The following is a 20,640-nucleotide window of genomic DNA, read 5'->3' on the forward strand; positions in this document are numbered from 1 at the left end:
ATTGAATCACTTATGTACCTAATAAGTGTCGATATACATGCGTGTGTTACTTCATGATCGTGTTACCCATCTTTATTATTATTATTATTATTATTATTATTATTATTATTATTATTATTATTATTATTATTATTATTATTATTATTATTATTATTATCGAGAGATCCATAATAACTCGTAAATACTGCACCCCTTCTTTCTGCAATATCAAACAGCACATTAAAGCGACACACTTTAACATAGGTGCAAATACATAGAAAATGCATAAGTATGAAAGACCAAACTTTTTTTTTTAAATGCAGCTGCTTAAAGTGGAGATTATGTCTTACCAATTTAGCTTTACTTCCTTTGTGCCTGGTTTCGTTATCCACTATCACGACTACACTTTTGCGTGACCGTCGCTGTTCTATAGAAACCCACATTGCAGTTAGTCCCGTAAATTATGCCGTTTTATCAGATTATTTTTCTGAACCGAATGCTATTCATGGATGCGGAGGCTCGTAAAGCAACTGGCTCAAGGAGATTACTTATTATCAGAGCCAAGGAAAGGGCAAAGTTTTTTTCAGAATTTGGATTCAACCAACCTGTACGTTGATTTTAATCAATGCTGATTCACTTAATCCTACAGGGCGTCTAATGCCCTCTAGTATGACAATTCTCTGGGTACACTGCAAACTATGTTGCGATTTATTTACTTCTGTTTCTTCTTTTTTCTTTGCTGTTTAACATAGGACAGAAGTTATCTGAGAAAAAAGAAAAGGAAGTAGGCTTATTTCAGTTTCTTCACGTCGTCGCGGCCCGGGACGCTGGACAGCAGACGCATCAATTTCAAGTGGCGCAGTGGCTGCGAAGTTCAACTTCGTTAGAAGTTAAGACGTTGTTTCACAACCCATTCTTTCGTAAAACTTCCTTATAGACAGAAAAAAACAGAACATATTTATAAGCTGCCTTTTCCAGGCCAACATTCGCGGTCGCTAACCCTCGGAGTCACTAGCGCTCTCGATTACTGCCAAAGTGAATTATTTTTTGTTCATGGAATAGACGTACTGTCGCCATACTCAATATGGGGGTCAAAGCTCTGCTGTCAAAATCAGTCACGTTGTCTGGCAGCGCTTAATGTCATAACCACCCTGAGCACACTTTATCTAAGCCTTCTTCCTTCCTCTATTTTTCGTATTGCATTTGCTTTATTCCCTGTTATTCTCCATTTAGGACATGGGTGAATGGCCAATGGCTCCCTCATTCTGTGTTCTGCAGAAAATGCCATCCTGAGAGGAACGCGCCCGACTGCATCACAACTTTTCAGAACAAGTCAGCCCTGTCCTAAGTGCATGCGTGTACTCTTCAAAATGAATAGCACCGATCAAGATTTACCAAACTGCGTCACCAGAAAAGCGCAGTTCGTTACAATGACAATAATTTGATTCGTAGACGGCGATTATAGAAGACTTTGACTTCTCTAGCAACAGAACGCAAACTTGGGTTTAAAAAAAGATGTTGCAACAACCCCAAATGCTGAGCCGCACGACAACGTTTCTCAAGAAACAACAAGAATTCATAATATCCTCAAAATTGTGAAATTTAGGTACATTACCCAACGTGCGCCAGCTTCTACAAATGTGTAGTGAAAGGCTCCGGACTAATTTAGAACCCCGGGGGTATAGAATATGGTACACCTATAAAGCGGTACACGAGCTCTTTCTTTATATTTTTTCCTCTTTGTAATCCATGATTACCGGAATACCATGGTATAATAGCCGGCATTGAAACACGTGACCTCGCGCTCAGCTGTAAAATGCCATGGCCGCTGAGCCCCGCATGCGGAGACGTAGCCACGCTAGCGCACATGCTCTGGGAGTGCAAGGCAACGTACACTATCCCCGATACTGCATCGGCCAGGTGGGAGGCGGCCCTTCGCAGTCCACTTCTGTCCGACAAACTCTGGACCATCCAGCAGGCTCGCGGAGCGGCCGACAGGCTTAGCCTGACGGTCCCGACGTGGGAGTCGCCCGCTGCGCGCTAAAGCGCGCCTTGCAGGACCTCAATAAAGTTTTTCGACTAACCAACCAACCAACTACGCCAGTGTGGCGGGTCCAAACATTGCCATACGCACCTTTATATCGGAAGCATTGATGCTAGTAGACGAGCCGACTGAGTTATCCGATTGGTGGAGACCTGAAATGACACGAAAAATGAGACATCAAAAAAATCCAGAAGGAAAGTGCAATTCATCGCAAGTCGCATGTGTTCTTGGTTAACAACAAGAAAATGAGCAAGAAAAATCACTATGAAACAACATTCTATGTATATATATATATATATATATATATATATATATATATATATATATATACCAGGAAAAGCGATTCTGGGTCCGGGTAAATATTCACAGAGAAATAGACGCGCATATGAAGTGGGTGATTGACGTATCGGCCAGGGTCCGGCCTTCATCAGGATGATGATGAGAATATATATATATATATATATATATATATATATACAGGGTGTTTCAGCAAACACTTAAAAAAATTCTGAAAGGTTGCCCGTGGCAGATAGCAAAATTCTAGTTCATAAGCTGGTCTACTCGAAGAGGCGGATATTACTTACTTGCACAAGAAATTGAAATGCATAATCGAATAATTGAAATTCATTGGCATTCCAGTTAGTTCCTTAACAAAAGGTAACAATTGAAGCACAAAATTAACTGGAACGCCAATGCATTTTTTCGCAAAGTTTGGGAATTAATATCTCGAAACTGCTGCCATCCGGAGAAAAAATTTCAAGTGGATCCGCCTTGCGAACTCCACGGCTACAATTTGTAAATTGCAATGTGGGCCATCAGGTTTTTAGTTAAAAATTAATTAGTGAATTTTTGTTGATTAGTCGATTATGCATTTCAATTTTTTGTGCAAGTAATGACCGCCTCTTCGAATAGACCAGCTCATTAACTGGAATTGGGCTATCTGATACAGGCAACCTTAAATAAATTTGAAAGTGTTCACTGAAACACCATATATATATATATATATATATATATATATATATATATATATAGTGACCTATAATGGGTGCATAATCGATTGCTTGTTCCCCTCCCCACCTGCTTGGTCTTCGATGACCGCAGAATTTCCTAAATAATATAAATAAAATACTATTTATCGACATATATATATATATATATATATATATATATATATATATATATATATATATACATATATATTAGACGAATTCTCAATTTCCTGTCGTGCTTGAAGTACGTGCAGAACCGTAGAATCAGCAGATTTACGGTATAGGTTTATACATGAACCCTGATAGAAGTTTTCCAATACAAGTTTCACGGCTGAAATCCGTTGTTCCCTCCCGTACCCTCAGCGTACTTCTCTGGACTGAACGATATATAATACCGTACTTAAGAAACATTTTTTTTAATGTGTTATTCAGGGCTCACAATAGTGTTAATGTGCTTGAACAGCCAGAAAGACTGACGCGTAATGTAATACTATCTTGGAAGAGATTGTGTGTTTAGTAATAATTTACAGCGAGAGAGGCGAGAAAACAGAGGGGAAAGGCAGGAGCGTCAACCAGACGAGCGTCCGGTTTTCTACCTTGCACTGGGGATAAAGGGAAAAGAGGGAGAGAAAGAGGATGAGCATTGCGCGCACATAGCAGAAAGTAAGACTAAAATTTCGGGCAGATCTTCAGTATGACCAACTTGTACAACAGCTCTTTCGTCAGCGAGCAGGTTATTAGTTCATTCGAACAAGTTAGTGGTCAAAATTAAACCGAAACCCTCCGCTACGCCTTCCTTCATAAAAAACTGTGCATTTTTTGGACGTTACACGCCGCAAATAATTAATTATTAGTATACGCATTAACAACTTTACCAACAACCAAATTACCAAAACAAGGCCTCAAGGATGAATACGCCCATCAACAACTGAAATCCCGCAATTGCCAAGAAAACCAGTTTCATATACTGAAAACCAAGCGCTTAAGCCTCCGGCTAGCATTAGGCGTGCACTACAAAACTTTTTCCGGCGGAAACTCGCGTTGCGCATGGTTTTCTCCCTGATTACTCCCAGATGTAGAACCTCTTCTTCCTTTGTACCCGTTGCGCTGTGACCTTCAAGGTACAGCGCGCCCACCATTTTTCTCCCCTACGAGGTGCATTAGAGTAATTATCTGGGCTCAGCGCGGCCAACAGCCTGCAGTGTCCTGGTCCGGCTCAAAAAATGACGTTCGCGAAAGCTTTCCAGAGTGGTGTGGCTTCTACAGAAGTAACGTTACCTCATGAGAGTCGAAGAACCGCATCCTAACAATACTGCGAACATATATCGTCGCCAGTGGCTGTTTTCTCTCGCAACTTAATCACCTGAGTACTGACGACAAAGGGCTCTTTTTCTTTTTCTTTTTTCAAGACGGCATACAATACACTAAAGTGTGCAGCCCTCAGAACTAAGGACTCCAGGGGAAGATGTTTGTTACGCAATCATCAGCTATATATAGCCGGATGCCATGGTTGGGCGGATTGATTGCTTTGGTAGCACTTTACTTTCTCCCTTTTACTGAAGGTCATTTTGAAAATCTTCTTCTCTTTGCCTCAACTTCCTCTCACAAATTGAGGCAATGTGTGACGAAGAGAGACCAAATACTTGTGTTCGGGCTGAGTACTTCTTCGCAATCGCAAAATTAAGGAGAAAGGTACGCTATGTTCTAGCGCCTAGCGCGTCGCGGTACGTTCCTCATCAGTTCCTACTATAGTTGTGGGTGCGAACGCAAAGCATAGTTCTGAGTAAACAGCACTCTGCAAGATCCGCCCCTAGTGAATGGCGCCAGAAAGCGAAATAGCGAGTAAAATTCCAACAAAACGGAGTAATTTCTCCTGCCAATGGAGAGTTGGCATGAAACTGCAGCACTTTGAACGTTCCTTTGGTACACACGTAAAGTGCACGGCAGCCAAATTGTTAAGTGAAAAAAAGAAATATATATATATATATATATATATATATATATATATACAGGGTGTTTCAGCGAACACTTTCAAAATTTATTTAGGGTTGCCTGTGGCACATAACCCAATTCTAGTTCATAAGCTGGTGTACTCGAAGAGGCGGACATTACTTGCACAAAAATTGAAATGCATAATCCACTAATTACCAAAAATTCACTAATTAAGTTTTTAACTAATAACCTGATGGTCCATATTGCAATTTACGAATTGTAGCCGTGGAGTTCGCAAGGCGGATCAACTCGAAACGAATTCTTCGGATGACACCAGTTTCGAGATATTAATTCCCGAACTTTGTGGAGAAATGCATTGGCGTTCCAGTTAATTTTGTGCTTCAATGCATAAAGCGACGTTTTGTTAAGAAACTAACTGGAACGCCAATGCATTTCTCCGCAAAGTTCGGGGATTAATATCTCGAAACTGGTGTCATCCGGAGAATTCGTTCCAGGTGGATCCGCCTTGCGAACTCCACGGATACAATTTGTAAATTGCAATATGGGCCAACAGGTGATTAGTTTAAAATTTAATTAGTGAATTTTTGTTAATTAGTCGATTTAGCTTTTCACTTGTGCAAGTAATGTCCGCCTCTTCGAGTAGACCAGCTCATTAACTAGAATTGTGCTATCTGCCACAGGCAACCTTTAAAAATTTTTGAAAGTGTTCGCTGAAACACCCTGTATATATATATATACAAAGGTGGATAGGGGAGAGGGAGGAGTAGGGACGTCGCAGTGGCAGGCTCCCAGTTGATTTTGACCGCCTTGAGTTCTTTAACGAGTACACTAAGAATGATACACGATAGCGACTTCGATAACGCTGTTTGGTTTCCAGTTGCCGATCCAAAAAGTTCTATGCACCAGGCTCAAACTACAGGCTAGCATCGAAGATAGCTGGGAGCAACTACCCCTCTCCCTTTCCCCCCCCCCCTTTCCCCTCACCCGCATTCCTGCCATTAAGTGTAAATCGCTGTTGCATCAAATTCTACTCCTCCTGGGACACTAAGGGCGCTGACACGAGACGAGGAAGGAGCTCTTTCCTGTTATCTCAAAGTGAAGCCCAAAGAGCGTTCTCGATGTGCTCTGACTCAAATTCTCATTATTCGATCGGCGCAAACCTCGACGGAGAAGCGGACTATCCACGTGATTGGAACGGAAGGAAACACCCCTACCCCCCCTCCCCCCTCTTTCACGCTTACTAAATTGCAATAGTTCTCTTCCCTACACAGCCCCATCCCTCATATAAGAGAAATGTAACCTCTAGGAAAGTCCACTTCAACACTAAAGAAAATAGTTCCAGCTTGATCAAAAGCAGAGAGGATAGGCTAGGAACAAAAGGTCTTGTAAACTACCGACAGCACAAGAAAATGAAGAGATCACGATGCCCGTCGGGACAAAATGACGAGTTACAGTTCATGTAGCAGCATGTGTCGTGGCTAGAGAATAAAGTCGACAATTTAGTATTGCCGCTAACTTTTTGCATTGTAAGAAAGAGATCTGCTGCATTAGAGGACATTCGACAGCTGGTAAACCGGCGAATTGTGAAAAGCCTCCAACCACGTACAGCATGCAAGGCAAACAGCCGAAACATTATCACTTTGACACTGCCAAGAGTGGAGGCGCGTGTTCGCGACATGTGCTGCTTGTGGTGAGTACAACCTTTTGTGAATAAAAGATTCCACACAAATAAAAAAGGAAGCAGGGCTATAAATGCGAAAAAAAAAAACACTTTCGCCAATGTTCAGTCGAAGCTCAAATTAGAGTTATAGAAAAAGGTGGTGGTATTGCCTGAAAGTCAAAGCATTGATAGCAATAACAAAGTGTTAGACATTAGTTTCATCGGTAGTACAAATTGCAGTAAACATTCACTTACTAATTAAATTCACAAGCGTGGTGTCACGCACGCCCAAGCAAACATGAGCCCATCTCACTCGATGACTGCGGACACTCGTTGTCACAATACTGGTGCGATGAAGAGCGCAAACAAAGGGGAGCGTATGCTTGTGCTTGTTCTCGCTTCAACGCGTCTCTGAAACTTTAGATTACGCTATTTCGGCAATAGGCGCGCAGAAAGACGTTGCACATGCAGCCATCAGCCATCTCGGCTTTCGCAGCATTTGCACCCGCCGTACATTACCTCCAATATAGGTCGCGGGTGGTGTACGCGCTCAGCCGTGCGGACAGCCATGAGCAGCTACAGCCGTGCTCACGGAGGAGACGGGCGCTCACCTGCCCCCCCCCCCCCCCCCCCACTTCGCCTCAGCGCTCTCCTCCACAAGCCCCGCCTCCCTCCTTGCACGCGCTTTATCACGTGACCTCTAAAAGTGGGCACACACCAATCTATTTTCTCCTCGGCTCGCTCTTGCATGCTTTATCTGGCACCCAGAGCATACGGTGCGCTAGGATGTTTTCACAGAGGCGCGTTAGGATGTTTTCCCATTTGGACTTTATAGAGAACCTCACGGCGACGATGGCGAAACTTTGCTTGGAGTGGCAATAGAATTACTTTCGCTGTAAACGTAAAGAAAATGTGGCGAACTTATGGACAAACTAAATTAGACGAGCTGTTAGCGCTGGACGAAATGCAGAGTGGAAAGAAAGGGCGGAGGCGACAGAGGTTCGCTAGCATCTTTTCAGTCGACACTACGAGGAGGAACATCGATGAATGAGCGCGGTGCTTTTGCCATTCGCGGCGATCAAAAAGTCGTATGGCTACGAGAAAGAGAGGCCTGAAAAGGGTAAAAACACCGGTGGAAGCGGATAACGAGGAATACTCGTAGCTATATGGCGGAAAGATGCAACGTTGGATTTGACGAGAGGAACATAGGGAGCAGTGTAGGCGTACGGCGAAAAAGCGGAATGTAAGAAAATAAGCTCAAGGAGGAAAGGCGGACCAGGAGAGACAGAGATATTGGGGAGGGAGCCGTAAGGGAACACGGACAGCGAAAGGGAAGAAAGCTCGCGCGCAGAAACAGTAAGAAGGAATGCGAAAATGAAGAGGCCCCAGTAGTGGAGACAGAAGCACGGAGAAGGTGTCTGAGAAAGAAGGAATGCCCTAGTACTGGTCGGAGAGGGAACGAAGCTGAATCAGGAGGGGAAAAAACAGAAAGAACGTCGGCCGCACCATCGCGCCGCCGCTCATGCTTCCCGCGCCGTCCGCCTTGCACCATCGATTCGCGAGGAAGCCGCCGGCGGCGTGACGACAGAGGCAGCAGCGCGCTGCCGCCTATGCTGCTGCTGCTGCGGCTTTCCCGGTCCGCGCCCAAGAGACTGGCCGCATCCCCAAATCGCCCCCAAAGTTCCCTTCATCTCATTCCCCTTCCCTTATTTTCCTAAAGCAAATGCCATGTCGTACGTTGGGTGAAAGCTCCCCCGTGCGTCCTTTTCTTTCTTTGCACTTCTCCGCTTTTTAGGGATACCCTCACTGCGCTCCTCGAACGAGCAAGTTCTCGCTTCTTTCTCGACTGCTAGCCGGAGGAGCCTAACTAGTTATACGTCCAGCACCATCTAGCCCGCGCGTACGTTATCATTAGGATGGTGGCTAGAGTTAACCCGCTCTCACCTTATCTTCCTGGATCTCTCCCATTCCACTGTGTCCGCTAAATATTTTGTTGGCTTGAATACACGCACTTTGTTTTCTTTCTGCCGTCGCTGGCGTCGCGGTAAGCTCACTTCCTTGAAATTTGTTTCCTGATGTCCTTATTCTCAGGCAAAGTATATAAGCATCTGTGTTAAGGTAGAAATAGACGCTACGGTTAATTTTGTTTGGAGTGAGTGACGTCAGAGACGACTAAATAAAGCACCACGTAGACATTGTCGTTTCTGGTTTGTTGGACACGACAACACAGTCATTACGAAGTTAACGACGACATATTCGTATGGCACCGTTTTTGCTCATTGTGTCCTTTTATTTCGTGGAAGCCGTGAGGCGAAAACAGCTGGCAGAGAAGCGGTTGCCTCTGCTAATGTATTTTTGTCGGAGTTTTCCTTGTCATCTGAGGGAGCAAGAACTCGTTTAATGCTTCATTCACTAAAAGAACACTAAAAAAAGTTTACACCCTTTGGGTAGTTTCTTGTCCCCAAACGATAATCGTCATCTGTCTTGTCCGCATTTCATTTCATTTATTTAACGCTGCGAGCCCAGTACTTCCTAGTCACGAACGGCACGCGCGTTTTCAACGTGACATTGCATTCTCGACAGGAGAGTAGCGAGCGCCGAGTTTTCAAGAAAGGAAACGCAAGCAAGGCAGATGACGATTATTGTTTGGGCATGAGATACACCCCAAAGGGTGTAAACTTTTATTTTAGAGTGAAGGATAACAGGAATGTTACCTAACACAACCAATAAATTTATTTATTTATTCTTTTTTTTTTATTATGTACTCAAGATCAAAGAATATAGCAAAGTGGATTTTAAATAATACAATGACATAATAAATTTGCCTCATGATTTAATGATGACTAAACACATAGTACAGGTGCATTGTGGTAAATACATTGCTTATAATCTTCAATGAATCTTATCGTGGTGGTGAGGTTTAATTATATCGCTGTGTGTAGCCCAATGGACTGTAAGACAAAAATATTTATCTGATTAGTGGAATGCCAATTATGTAAAACGGTACCTCGTCATTCAGAAAAGCAATGGGACGATTAAACAAGTTTATCAAGTAGACGGGAAGAAAATATACCTTGAGAGAAATTGCAAAGGAAATATCTTACGGCCAGGTGAGAGGGCTGGGAAGTTTAGGCTTGATTTGATTAAGCTTGTAGTTGCTTTTCAGCTGTATTTCAATTAAAGGTACGAAATTAACAGTTATTTTGCTTTATTTCAGGCGAGCCAATCAGGCTGTAATTATGTGTCCAGTAAAGGCGTGTCTTATTTAAGTTTCAAGTAAAGGAGTGTTTTGTGTAACAATCTTGTTGACCACAGTGATCTTCAGAAGTTGCACCGCATGCAGCCAAGCATGCTGTTATAACTAATATATATTATGTGTAATGTGGGTTTCCCATGTTAGATCAGATGCAATGTGTGTGCAAACATATCGTAGTATGACTCAATGCCTAATGGGACGTTATTCAGATGGTAAAATGCCGAGACAATCAGGGGTCCATAGACACATTCAGTACCTTGCATTTGTAATTCTTTTTTCATGAAACGTATAAACGTTAAGTAAGAGTAATCGCATCAGCCCTTAAAACTACCAAGCTTTCGAATAGAATTGACCGACACTGAACTTAGCAAAGTAATTATAGCCTTTCAAATTTGTTTTGGTGCTACAAAAATAATTAAACTGTAACATTGAGCTAATATTGGTGTAGCGTCATTCAAACTATGCAATATCCTTGCCAACCACCAAGGCATGACAAGAAAGGCGGAAAACTTCAGTTACTAAACGCGTCTAGCTTCGAAAGAATGAGTAATCCCATTAATCGAAGTATACGCTCACTGCAAGGCTAAGAATACTCAAAACTACCCAGAAATAACCTTTTTCCAACATTCACCCCATTCGCAAATTTTTCATTGTAGTACTCTCGCAAATTCGAGAAAACAGAATGTGTGCGGCATTTCTGGCCGTTCGCTAAGAACTAAATATACCTAATAGTTGTCAACTGCGACACTCTGAACTCTCTGTTGCTCCCAGTGTGGCATTCGAAAGCCCCAGCTCTCACAGCCGAAGCTCTTTGTAGCAAAAGCTGATAATAGAAAAAGGAAAGTGTTCGTTCCCAATGGGACACCCTCTCACTCCTCTTACAGCCACAGTTTTTGTTGTTATGTACATGTAAGAGAAACTGATCAACGAATAATGATGAAAATTCTGAGCGACACCTTCACAATAAATTATTCAACGAATTTTTGTAAGAAACTAACCCTGTTGCACGAAAGTGCGAAGTCAGCAAGCTGACTTCGTTTCAGGGGTTACTACGTGTGTCTTGCGAACGTTGCTGAAGCATGTTGCCATGATCGGTGAAAATTTAGAAACCGAAAAACGCTCAGCTTACAAGCACGAACCGGACTGCAAGAAAATTCTAATTCCAAACCAGGCATTGTTCTTCTTTTTAATTTATTTCACGCTCGGCTGGCTAAAACATGCCAAACTACACCGACTTTACATCGACTAAGCTCACGCAAGTCTTCATCGTCCATGTCTGAAGCGCGCCACCCTACGCTTATTCAATTCCTTTAAGGAATTCTTACGAATAGCGTGTCAAAATCTATCACTGCAAATATACCGCTACAATGTAATATAATAATAGATGATATTGAATCCATAGAACCATTAAACATACAATCTAAGAACACTTCAGAACTTTGTTGGGGTTGTTCGTGCTCTATTCAGAGCTCGCGCCTTCGAACTCTAAGGCCGATAAATATCAGCCTCACGGGCAAGACAACCCCAATATCGCCGCGAAGCTCTGCTCATTAATAACCAAACCCACTCCTTTCTCCGAAAATTTCATGTCTACGCACTTTTGCTGGAGATACAATCAAGTGATCGCACATCATCCTTTCTCCCGTCGATTTTCATGCGTGTGCGTGTGTGCGTGGTGTGCCCACATGTTTCCAGCCATTGACTCATGCCTTTTCAATGTGTTCGGCCCAAGGCAGAGCATTGCAGCAAGGCGCTGGCGAAACCACGCGTCAAGCATAGCGGGCCGGAGCACTGTTCTTCGGTGCTAGGCGCTATAGGGTGGCAGTAGAGAAAGGCGCGCGATACGGTGGAGGGGGGTTGAAACCAGAGTGGCTAGGATCAGGGACCATTAATTCCGCCCGTTACACGATCCTCCGTCGGGCCAGGAAGCGCGATGCAAAAGCAAGCAGAACAAGCGGGCGCCCATAGCGAGGGGAGAACCACGCACCCTGTTAATCTTGGGTCGAGCAACAAAGGACTGCGCCAGCAGCAGCAGCAACGGCGGGCGCCGTTGCTCTGCGCGCGAACTATGGCAACTTTGGCGCGCCTCTCTCTATTCTCTGTGCACGGCAATAGCCCTGGCGGCTGCTCTGCTCAAGCATTTGGTGGTGGTGGTGGCACGGTCGCGGACGCAAGCTCTGGCAAAACAAAAGGGGCCCCGGGCGTACGTATCGTCGACGAAGACAACGAAAACTGGGTCGTCGGAGTGCTGGTGGCTCGCTATCGATCGTGAATTGTTTCCTCGTTGAGACGGCGCCTCCCTTCTTTTCCGTAATGTTGGTAGTGGTTTCACCCTAGCCTTCTCTTGTGTGGAGCCTTGGTTGTCTCCCGCTTACTTTCAATTGATTCACTTTCTTTTTGTTCTTTATTTACGCGTAAATAGCCCCGTTTGAGAGCCCGTTCGGTATAGTACGAGCACTGCTACAGAAAGCTGAATAAGAATATATTTATAATATTTTTTAGTTCCCTGCCTCTGTGCAGCGTAGGCGGGAGAAACATTGTTTTCATTATAACGAGCAAAACAAGCACTTACGCGAAGGTGAAGAAGCGTCGTTAAAAATGACGCGGCTGCTTTTCCCATAAACAGGGTTGTTAAGTATATGATCGCGAAAAGATGCGTTATTACTGCATGGATCCTGTAACGATGACGGTGCTCTGGGTTTTATGCAGTGTCATAGGGGCTGTAATATCTCTATTTGTGCACAAGAAAAACTCTGTGCTGCTATAAAGCTCTGTCAATTGATCAATGACTGGGGGGTTTTTGGACCACGACGGTGACAGTGTTCGTGGCTTCATTAATAGCGCTGACATGGTGCTGGACACCAGAGAGTTGGTCATAGGATTTTTTGACTGAATGAACCGGTGAAGCAAGATTTGGTTCTATTCACCTTAGAGATCTGCTACTGGGCCATGTCTCAGCGTCATCGAATATAAGCATATCGAAATAATTCTCGAGGTTGCCATGACGACTGGAAGTAAATAATTAGCAAAGAGCAGAACGCTGCACTGATAGTGAAAAAAATCTGTCTCTGAGTTAGCTGCTACCGTACTTCGAAAAAATCGCATGTTTATTTGCATCTCACATTTTTATCAGCTACAATGAGCACGATTTCTTGTATGCAGCGTAGAACTAATTATGTGCTCGCATTTCGTCATGTGCAGGAAACCTATGGCGCAGCTCGAGATATTCTGCTACAGGTTATCCAAATTCGAGTGCTCGCCTGTGTATGGAAATTGCATTGCGTCATGAACTTGAAGGCGATGACTATACACATTCCATTTCCAGCAAAGGCGTACCGGATATTCGCGCTACAGCTGTATTTTTTTCAACTTTGATCTCGACTGTTCCAATGAACGCACTCTTTTCAGCGTATTCTAATGAAAACTATTCGGCGCACATTGTGCGCCATTGTGGTTGGCCCTTGGGTTTGGCCTCCCATAGAACTAAACTGGCGTAAGGTTGTTTTGCACTAAGCACAATGTGACATGCGGAAAATTGTTTCGACATTCGCTGCGCAATACAAGTCATTGCACGTTCTCCCTGCAAATGCACAGCTAATTGCAGATCATTTCTCTGGCAAGGCAGAAAATTGGTTCCTTGCAAAATCGTAGCGTCTTTGCTAATCACGCAGGTTAGAGAGTAGGAAATCAATACTGATTGCCTGAAGCGCATCAAAAACTCAAACAGTGCAACGCATAAAGCAGAGAGTGTCCGTAACTAGTAGTGTTCGAATATTCACCAATACCTCCATGACTGGTTAATAATATAGTGATAGCAAAGAAACCAGCCTCTCAAGAGGGCATCAAGCCCACTGAGCTTTAATGTCAGAATCTTGCTCAAGTCAGTGTTTTGTACCCATGTAGTGAAACTTGCATAAAGGCGCGTAGTTGATTAGGCAAAGGATTCTTTAGCGAAATAGACAGGCTAATCATGGAAGTGCTAACAAGCCTCGGCATTAGTCACTACTTAGTTCTCTTGAGGCCTAAGGCTTGCATTATTACGTTCATGGCCAGGCTTTGGGAAACTCTGGCAGCTCTACAGCATCTTAGCGAGTAAATGAGCAGAAGTGCTCGGTGCGAGGTGGTTGAGAGTCGAGACACTGGATGGTAAGCCTATTTTTTGAGCTTCTGGGATATACCACGTTTGGATGGCTAATTTTGTAACCCGGCTTTGCCACCGTGGCACCCCTCAAGGCGCCAGTGGCTTCGTGCAGTGATAGAACACCCGAAACCTTACCCGCGTCGACGCAGACTTTGAAACACATCTTACGAGGCACAGACGCGGAAAGCCATTACTATGCTAATCAGCGTTTGGAATACTGGTTGGAATAGTTCGTTCACAGTACACCGATCTTATATGAAAATTTATTGCAGAGTTAAGACTAGCTGCATCCAATGCGCGCATCATTCGAGTGCATTCCTGACGTGTACTTGACTGGATTCCCCATTAGGCACTCATCTTTCTCGTTGAATAGACTGTAATGCATGCTAATTTCTTATAAGTCAACACTTTCCTTTTTTGTGATGTTTAGCTTTTCCACCAGCAAACCTTATAGAGCTAGGTGTGAACTTCTTTCTTCCTTCTCTTTCTATTCCATTTCCCTCTTCCCCAGTGCAGGGTAGCCTACCGGGCTCCGCCTGGTTAACCTCCCGATTTGCCTTAAGACTATCTCTCTATATCTATAGAGTCACTGACTCGAGAAGTGCACAAGTGCAGAAGTCATTTCTTTTTTTAATTATTATTTCGCACGAATCAAAAAGGCGATAATTCAAAATAAAAAATAAAGCAACGAAATGAACAAAGGCCCATGTAAACGTTGCTGTCAGTAAGCCATCGTTTACAGCTGAGATGTTTTGCACTTACTAATATGACTGTCCTGAGTTCAATTGGATGGCCAAACAGCATTAAAGTAGCTGCTAGAAGAAGCGCACAAGATTATCGTAGGGCTGTTGTACAAGATACATTGACTCTTCTTATTCGATCAAGAGGACTCGACTGGCCGGAACACAGTCGAAAACAAACTATACTCCCCGGATGATTGTTGTTAAGGTTAACGGAAGAAAAGGGTGTTCCTTCAAATAAATATATATAGAAGGAGTGAGCCAATGCGAAGTGCCAAAAGAAGCGAGATGCTGGAACTTCATTTCTTCGTCTCTCTTTCCGTCTGTTTTATGGAGCTAGCATGCACATGGAGCAGTTGTAACTTGGTGCTGCTATTGTATATTTTGTCCACGAGAACTTAGAAAAGCGTCCGCAGTAAAAAGCTCGTTTTTCGATGACTTTGTTAACGAAAGAAAAGAAGCATGGTATGTAGAAGAAAACATTTGCTAAATTAATATAGCTGTTTCGGTTGCGATGGTGTTTCGCACCGATAGCCATATGCTGACCTGTGAAGAGCTACCGAAGGACCGCATCACGCACCGTTCAGAGAAATTAACATCGCCCGCCATAACTAGGCTCCGTCAGTTCTCAAAATGCGTCGCGCGCGTCGAAATATTTGAGCCGACACGTTCAAGAGACAAACATAATGAGAAAGGAAAAAAAAATCAGGGAACGTCTGAGGAAGGGGCCCGTAATGAGTTGTTCGGTTCTGTAGCAGAAATTCCACGTGAACCGCTCGCCCGCATGCTTGCGGTATCTAACCGCTGTGGAGAGACCAGACACCGCCGCGATGATAGAAAGAGAAGGGAAGAAACGGCGGCAAGTGAATCGGCTCTGTGCCTCCAGCGTACGACCGAAGGAATGTCAGCCATTCGGGCAATTATCTGTCCCTGCGGATCCTCAGCTGGTGGACGATAAAAATTGTCGCTTAGCGAAGCCGTTGCTGTCTTGCGGCACCCGACATTATGCCCTGCGTGCGCGCGTGGAAACGAATGCGGAGGTGCGCTTTCATGAAAGGCCGCGAGCACAAAAAAAAGTACTAGTAAGACCGTCATGAGCGCACGCATACTTCAAAATAAGGCAGACCGACCAAACGAGCCGAGGGCTTTCACCCCAGCGTTTCCGCAAAAAAGGAATTGAAATGTCTGCAAACAGCGGCACTAAAGCGCACGTCGAAATGCGTTTCCAGTGCCAATTTATGTATCGCTATGGAGAGAACTTGGCGCATGAGTGTCTTTTTCTCTTTTTTTTTTCTAACCGCTACCAACGCGAAATGTCACTGTACAATCTTCCGACAATATATTCGAAAGCAGCCATGCAAATGCAATATAGCTGCAACACTCAACAAGCGTTTATCAAAGGCTAGGCAAACCGTGCATGCTCATCTACCTACCTTCCGGTTAACCTCTCTGCTTTTCGCATCTCATCTCTCTCTCTCTCTTATCGTCGTAGTATTCACTATACAGCCGCCCTTGGCGCCCGCACCCCTTCTTTAACCAACCCCTCTCAGACAAAACACGCTCCTCAGCAGATGAGCTTGCTCAAGGTAAAGTAGCATCAAATAACTTCACCGTAAAAGTGAATAACCTGCCTTGCGTTGATGTTCCATCCTCTTATAACCAATGCAGAGAAATTGGCAAGTGGCCCGGCAGAAGAGTGTTCCTTCTATGACCATCCAGTTCAAACGTATTCAACTCTGAAATAGATTTACGCTTATTTTCTTTTTTTCCTTGCTGCTAACATTCTTGTATACCTTCGTCTGCGTATTTTTTTTTTTTAGCTGAAGACGACGTGATGATTTACAAACAGCGGTGACGTATATATCTCTGAAACATACCTTTCTGCCACCGATGCTTACTTTATCTTGACAACCACGCTTGTTCTATCTGCAATGTTATGTTTTTTACTGCCTTCCATCCCACTTACCATGTGCAGTAGCAACATTACTGAGTATCACAACCAGAAAGCCTGATTCTAACGTATGTTCCATCATCAATTTGATTCTCTATAGAATAGATGTCAGGTTGAAGTCATTCAGCACAACGCAATCTTATCAGAATATCCGATTGTCGGCACGGGTTGAGAGAAAGGAAACAAGTATTACCAAAAACTTGCACGTTAATGTGTTTCTACATTCGTGTTCCGGTAAGACCTAATATACCGAAACCTAGGGCGTCCGCTCATAGTATTTACACCAACATTTAAGGACCCCATTCCTCCCGAAATAACAACATTGCGCAAGATCGTTACAAACCGTCGCCACTCAAACAGAGGAACAAACGAGACAGTCTATCAATCAAACTCTCGAGGCTCTAACTTTTTTTCCTGGACGATGCGTTACCAGGGTACCCATAAGAAAAAGGAAGCAAGAAAGAAAGACGCTTACACACGTACACACAGTGAGTAACAGCCAGCCTAAGCATTCCGGCAAAGCAAAAAACACGTTTGCGAACTCATTAGGAGAAGCTAAGCTGAGTGGCCGCCACAGGCAGTGGTTATGGCTTCAGGAGCGACGGCGGCTGCAGAGGCTACACCGCTGGCGGAAGCCGACAGACTGGGCACGCTGGCTGGCGGTCGCGTCAGAATACGGGCAGTAGGAGAAGGAGCAAGGAGAACGAAAGCCTGGCCTCGGAGTCTCTGCGGCTAGCTGCTACTCTGCGCGACAGGCGTGGATGACCGCTCGGGCTCGTTTGCTGGTCCCGGCGGCTCGGTGTGTGTGCGCGCGCGGCGTGCCATACGCTGTACCGAATGCAGCGCCCGTGGGGTGCGCCTTAATGATTGCAAGCAAGCCGGTAGCGGCAGCAACGGGCGCCGTTGGCTAACAAGGAGTACGCTAGGGGACGGCCCGAGAGAAAGGGGAAATTAGGAACTAAGGGTAGATGGGAGGCCCGCGCGAAAGGAGGATAGAAAGGCGGGAAAGTTGCTGGGAACACTGGGGAATAAAAGGCTCGCCTGAAAGATATGACGTCGACATCGGGCTTGGGCCACTTTAGCTGGAGCGTTGGGCTGGAAGCGTGTTTTTTTTTTTTTTTTTTTTTTTTGTTAGGTAGGTGCACGGCTTGATAGCGCGACGCGCAATGCAGCGTTGAAGCTAGTAACGCGAAGGCAGAAACAAGAGGGCTGTGCAGCTTAGGGCCTCTCGCCTTGGTTGAGGACCACCACGTGGTTCGCCCGACCGTATGAAGGGCTGGCGCGTGGTAGTCATTTGTGAGCTGCCCCAACGATGTCGTTTGCGGTCGACACAGTGGCTGCGTTAGCGGGAAAACATATTTAAAAATATAGGAGAGGGGGCGCCACAAGGTGAGAGAGGCGGTGCACCGCGCTGAATTAGACCTTAGGTCGCATTCGGAAGTGCGAGTGAAAACAGGAGACGTAAGTAAGAAAGCAGCGGTGCGTTTCTGTAGGAATTTCGCGTACAAGTCTATGCACAAATCGCGAAGCTCATTTCCGTGGAGTTAACGATGTGGTGGTTTGAACGTGCACGTCTTTTACAGTGCCGTAGTGTACAGATTTTCAAAAACAGTTGTCCGACCTTTTAGGAGACAACCGTTATAGCAAAGCTTTAAGCGTCACAATCATTTACGGGCTACACTAATGACTGCCACAAATTCTTTTTTTTTTGTTATTTACAGATTTTGGGTACATGAGGGACAAGGGGGGGGGGGGGGGGGGACACTAATACTTAGGTGACGCGAGTCATTGAAGAATAGAGGTACAAACTGTCTTCTCTTGTTACTCAGATTTGTTTTCTGCTATGTGAACGCCACTGTAAAGAACCAGGGGCCAGATTCACAAAGCTTTTATTTCATAAGTTCGCTTTACCATTGGCTAGCCTCCTTCGCTAATGATATGTCTGGCATCTGGATTGGCTAAAATTATTTCTTACGAAAAAATCTAGCGTTTTGTGAATTCGGGCCCAGGAGCGGAATTCACAAACCTTCTCGTTCGAAGTGCTGTTTGCCATTGGCTGGCCACTTTCGCTAATAATATGTCTAGCGACAGGATTGGTTGGATTATGCGCTTTCGAACAATTAGAAATGATGATGGTTGTAGGCCATACTTGAAACGCCTTACTACTCAGTTTCTTACTAAAATTACTAGAGTGAACTGTGGCTCTGCAATCGTTCAGCTATCATGCGAATGATTTGTCTGATATTTGTGTGGGTGGTTTCAGGTGTTCTTTCTTTTTTTTTATTGGGGAGGGGGGGATTGCACTTACAATGCTTTATCTGGCTTTATTGGCCTAAAGTTCGAAGCAATATTTTTCTAAACGCAGAAAGCAACAAGAATGCACACATTCACAATCGTTGCGAAATTTTGCATATATGGTGCAATATTTGTTGAAGCTGAGCGCCAGTCCTGTGTACTCGTCTTGTCCTGCTTCTTTTGCGCTTCTGTTTTCCTTCTCAGTTATGAACCAACTCGCCCCAAGAAAATGTTCAGCTAAGTCAAAAATACATTTGAAGCCAGAAGAACGAAGTTTAAGCAAATCCATGTATTAACCATCATTCTCGAAAAGCTGGCCGAAGCGCCATGCTTCTAGCTGCCAGCGATACTAGCGCCATAGTTTCACCTAGTAATATTTCGAGGAAGTTATGTTGCAATAACTGCACATTCGACGAAACTAGTAAGACCGTTACCTTTGCAAAGAGAACGCCATGGTACAAGCAATGCGATCCTGCGGCTGGTTCAACGAGCGCAAGCTCTATCGCCGCGGTTTTGGTGGGTATTGCGAACACGTAAATTATTGCTCCTCAAACCAGGATAGAATTTTTTTTCTTCATCTCAGTCCTGTTATTAGCTCTGTTGTGAGAACGAGATGGTGACAGCATTTCTGTACTGTGTTCGTTAGACAGACGCACGTTAAATTAATTACCAGCTGAAGAGCGGCGCATAAACATGCAGATACCATTATCAATGTGGTCGATACCTCATTACCCTTCTTGAACATAGTAAAATGCTGCCGTGCAGTACTCCGTCCTTCATGTATTCCGATATGTTTTGCTGAAAGGAGAGGGGTGCACAGAGGGTCTGTTTTTTTCAAGCCAAGCTTGTATTGCCTCACAAGTGTTGGCGGTGGTGGTGGCATCACGCTAAAACCCTATCGAAAACCTGTCGAAAGCTCGCGTCTCATTCACTTGGTATATACCAAAATTGGCATGGAAGGGTACGAATGTATGACTAAAATGACCGATAGGTCATGACATCAATAGCATCACATGCTCGTCAGTTCCATCACGATTAACGATAATAAAATCATGAGTACGTGACGCATACCCGCATCGAATATCCGGGTACGAGCCAGGGACAAGAAAGAAAGAAACAAAGAAAGAAAGAAAGGAGGAAAGAAAGAGATAAGGAAAGAAAGAAATAACGTGTGGCTCATACTGGGGCCGCACATTTCAGCTCCGCTGGTTTCGTGTGTCGCGGGGATGGAAAGGGAAGGAAAGGGGTTTTGCGCGCGCTCCGCCGGGCATCCCTCACCTCAGATCAGTTTCGGCACCCGGTGGGAAGGCCTCGCGCCGTGTGTTCCGCCGAGGAGCAGGCTGCGCTTGAGCAACGGCGCCGCGAATTCGCTCGGGAAAGGGCTCGTCGTCGACTTGCCGATTCTAGCGTGAGGGTTTCCGAAGCCCAGGTGAAACGTCAGCGAAGAGCCGCGGACCCCAAGTTGCGGGAGCGCGAAGTTGAGGCCAAACGTCAGCGAAGAGCCGCTGACCCTGAGTTAAGTGCAAGCGAAGCAAAACGCCTGCGACAGCGTCGTCTTGCCACAAACTTCGCTTACCGCCATTTTCTCGACAGGGGAAGGACTGGTGACTTTTTCTGCGCCGTCTTGTTTCC

The 20,640-nt window shown here is 44.7% G+C and overlaps 1 protein-coding gene across 2 annotated transcripts in view; it reads right to left on the bottom strand.

Moving 5' to 3' along the window:
* Nucleotides 1-20,640, bottom strand: part of LOC119456308 (nephrin-like) — a 311,635-nt gene that overhangs the window by 195,514 nt on the left and 95,481 nt on the right. For both annotated transcript variants that reach the window (XM_037718006.2, XM_049669715.1), the window contains exon 2: nt 2,114-2,175. The gene's annotated coding sequence lies outside the window, so the exon portion shown is untranslated. The remainder of the gene's footprint in view (nt 1-2,113; nt 2,176-20,640) is intronic.

The sequence above is a fragment of the Dermacentor silvarum genome, chromosome 6 (genome assembly GCF_013339745.2).
Source record: "Dermacentor silvarum isolate Dsil-2018 chromosome 6, BIME_Dsil_1.4, whole genome shotgun sequence".
In the NCBI taxonomy this organism is placed as follows: domain Eukaryota; kingdom Metazoa; phylum Arthropoda; class Arachnida; order Ixodida; family Ixodidae; genus Dermacentor; species Dermacentor silvarum.